Here is a 4226-nt window from a genome sequence, read left to right as displayed (position 1 = left end):
AGGGCTTAAACTCTTTGAGGCAGGAGCTGTCTCATACTCTGTGTTTTCAAAATGCCCAGCACAATAGCGATCTATTTCATGACCTTCAGATGGCCCTTTCTTTTTTTCCTGTCCTTTGCTTATATAATGCATATGATTCCTTAATATGAAGTCTCCAGTAACACAGAACATCTGGTTTTGTTTTTTATTTTTTCCTCATTCTGTGAAGTTGTCAAGTCAGCTTTGGGATATTTTGTCTAAACTTGATCCTTAGAAAGTTGATGTAACTAGAATGGGAAATCCTTTCCAATTTCATCTTTCAGAGATAATCCCATGTTGGTATATGCTATTTCCTGATTAGACGTTTGTGTTAGAACATCTTTCTTTATAGTTGTGTCTTTCATTTAGTTTTGGAAAAGATAATCCTTGGGTCATTAACACTTTCTACGGTCCTGTTGAGCTTGGCGGAGTTTTCTTTCCTTATATTTCACAGCAATTTTTTCTCCTATGTATATTCTCTTGAAAGGTTTCCTCCATCTGTTTTGTATTTTAATGCTTGGATGACGCTCTGCATCTTGGGTGATGTGGCCATTTCTACATAGGGCATTATCTGGTTTGCCTTTAAAACTGTACCAGCTTTGCAAATTAGAGGGTAATGATTTATAGCCCAAATGCTGCTAGCTCTCATTACTGGTCAAACAATGACTTTTTTCAAATGTCAGATAACAGATGGTGAAGAGAAATTTTATTTCCTCCTCTTCCAAAACTACCATTTGAGCTAGCGGGGGAAAAGTGAGAAGAGCAGAGAGCTGGACACATGCTTCAGTTTTTAAACATATTTGGGTTTAATCAGCATTTAAAACCTGACCAGTTCTATAGTCAATTGCAATTTTTCCTCTATTTTGGTCAAAATTTCATACTCTGAAATCCAGTTCAAAATTGACAAAGTGTTTACTACGTTATAAAGTTCATCTGCCTTTCTCTTTAAGACGTAGTCATGTCAAAATACAATTGGTAAGTTACTGTAAGTTTTTAATCATGAAAAACAAATTGAGCCACATTGTAAAAAATGTGTTTATATTTTTTCTTAGCAAGGAATTACTATTGCTACAATTTCCTTGTAGGAAAGTGTTCCGTCCTAGGAAGATGAGATAAACGGCTGAAAAAATGTCTTCCGGACACACTTCATAATCCAGAATTTTATGTATAGTCTAGAAACATTAACTAATATTAAACACTGCATTGTGTAAGAGATAATTAGTACTTCTATTACATCTATACAAATGGACACATGTATTTTTGTCTGTCTGTCTCTATTAGATTATTACATTGCTGCTGATACAACAAGGTATCCCAAAGATAACATACTTGAAAAGTACAGTTTGTAACACACACGAAGCGGTGGGTGAAATTTAGCTCAGGCTAAGCCCTGTTTGATTTGGCCATGGGTGATACTTCTGAAGGACTGAAACTTTAAAAGATGTTTCCTGTTGCTATAGCCTTCAACACAAGCTTGGCTTTAATATCTGCGTTTTATTCGGGATACACGCAAGGAGCACTACACTGTATTCAGCTGGAGTCAACAGCATCCACAGAGTGACTGACGTTACAGCCTGGTTTATTCTCAGAATGTCTCTCATTAGACTTGGTCCAACTAGATGATAGGGTTAAATGTGTGTTTCTTCTAACTGAAATTGTTATCCATCATGAAAACTTTATAACAAACTTTACAATTTTAAGCCTTTATCAAGATCTCTGTTGATGTTATTAGGAATTTTACTTGAATATATATTGAGTAATTGTTAAATATTGGACATTTATAAATTCTCTTGACCTTGAAAGTAACTATGTATCTTGTTGGGAAGCAAAGTAATTGATTATGATAATAACCATAATAACTATGTAATTGATTATATAGTGGAAGGCATCTTAATGTATATATCCTGCTATCACAAAAAATTTGTACGTAGATAAAAAGAAGAAGAAAATGATAGAAAAGTCCTGTCTAAGAAATGCATATTATTGCTATGCTATGAACCACAAGATTCAAAGAGTACCTGAAATTCTCTGGAGAGATGAGAACCAAGACTGAAGAGATTATTAATCTGCCTTTTCTGATGTATTTGCTGAGTTGTTTTGTTCAGAGAACAAGGGAAATGTTTGGTTTATTCTTATAGTTAGTGTTGGAGATTTTACGTTCTCATTTTTATAGCAAAACTCTCTTGCTACTTCAAATGCACCCACCTTTTGCCTGGTCTCCATAAATGTCCCTCAGGAGTAATGAAAATGTTCTGTCTCATTTTTTGAGCAAATGACAGCAATATCTTCCATTCAATTCTGTTCCAAAACTTTCCATTAGTGAATGTGAATCCCTTCTTTGCTACCTTGATGGAAAAGGACAGGAAAAGATTTAAAATTTGTTTAAGTAATTTAAATAACAGCAGCAATTTTTCATCTTTCTCAGCTGCCTCGGCCAAAGCTTATCCTAATGTTCCTCCAAATACTTGTGTTCTCCCCTGCATATTTAGCTGATGCTAGCAGATGCTTCGCCTGCATGTCAGCCCTCCGGGGATGGAGCCATAAATGTCTTCCTCAAAACTGCATCGAGTACCATTTCCCTCACAGCAAAACTTAAACACTTCGCATAGGAATCAAAAAACAAATGAGGCCCCTCACTAAGAGGAATTCAAGTTACAGTTTACTTTCTTAACCTTGCTTGAACTCAGCCTTCTGGAACCACTGCAAGGCTTTCTCTCTTTAAAATTCATGTATTCTGTGGATGGTGCTTGTAGCATCCTACTGACAGGGACAAAAGGCAACAGGGCAAGAACAAGCCCTGAACAACCATTTTACTTGATCACCTTGTATAGAGTAGATCTGTAACTGAGAAAAGGGAATGATTTTCCATTAAACTGAAGGCAGATAAAAATAAGAGCAGTGACTAAAAGAAGCCTAACCTATGTGAAATGAATGGCCTGAATGGACTATGTACCGTTCTTGTTGAAAGCGGAGAGTGACGTTTACGGCAGTTGGCATACGATTGTGTAAGAGTCGCGGTGTTAAGTGTTCTGTCAGCGTTTACGGGCTGGGGCAAAGCTTAAAATGTGCGAGAAAGCAGAGGGTAAATAAAAAGATACGAGTTGGTTTTGTTGGTTTGTTTTTTTCCTGAAAACTCAGTTTTAGAACTAATCCTATGCTCTGCAAGAACCTGATTCATGATTTCTGCATGACTGGGTTTGGCAGGACTCAATGCTCGTTACCAGCGCAGTGTTGCTGTGAATGATGCTAACAGTATCCTGAGTGGTAAAACAAAAAAAGAGGAATGATATGTTCTGCAGATTGAAAATTTACTAAGGAAATTTGACTTGAGGAAAACACAAGAACATATTTTCTGTTCACTTTGTTGACACAGATAAACATGAAACTCAGGGAGGAAAACGTTTGTTTTGTAAAGCTGGATACACTGCTAATTAAAAAAAATAAAATCAGATTATAACTACCAGATCCTCATGTAATGTAATTCACTATCCTTCCATTGACTTAAGCAAGTATTAAATTGACTTAAAGGCAGCTATGTCAACTTCTATCACCAAGGGGATTGGTTCTGAATATGTAAGAACTTGATTTCTTAAAGTCTTTTATATTTATTGTTCCCATGGTGCATAGAGAGGCTGATCATGTCTCAGCAAAGTGCAGTCTGCCAAACAAACGAACAAAACCCAAATCCCTCACCACATGACCTCAGTTTAGATCATTCTGTGTGGGGACACATATGGATATAGAAGTACATTTTGTGTATATATATGTATACACACACATATAAAAGTGTATACAGATAAACAACATTATATAAATAAATTACAAAATTATATGTATAAACACATTCAAATAAAAATTACAAACTTGTTACGGTAACTTGATCACATGCCTTGTCTTTGCTCTTGCACGTGCAGTCAGACATTCTTCATGCTGGCTTGCCTCTGAAGTAGCAAGGTCTGTAACCAGAAAGAGAGTAACTTCTCTAAATCTAAAAGTACAGTAATCCGGGATTTAAAAAGTAAAGTGGTATCATTACAGCAGATAATTGTAACTCTGGAGAAATAGGTCAGAGCTGCACTTCATCTCGACACGGCCACCAACAAATGAGGTCAGGTTTTGCTTTCTTTTATTGTGCTGTTGCTTTGAAAGAAAAGACCTTGTTTTCTGTATTGACTAAAGTACTGCATTCCCAAGCAGCAACGCTAGAA

This window comes from Cariama cristata, unplaced genomic scaffold (assembly GCF_000690535.1).
Source record: "Cariama cristata isolate BGI_N322 unplaced genomic scaffold, ASM69053v1 scaffold1482, whole genome shotgun sequence".
Classification (NCBI taxonomy): domain Eukaryota; kingdom Metazoa; phylum Chordata; class Aves; order Cariamiformes; family Cariamidae; genus Cariama; species Cariama cristata.
Note: the sequence above shows the minus strand (reverse complement) of the source record.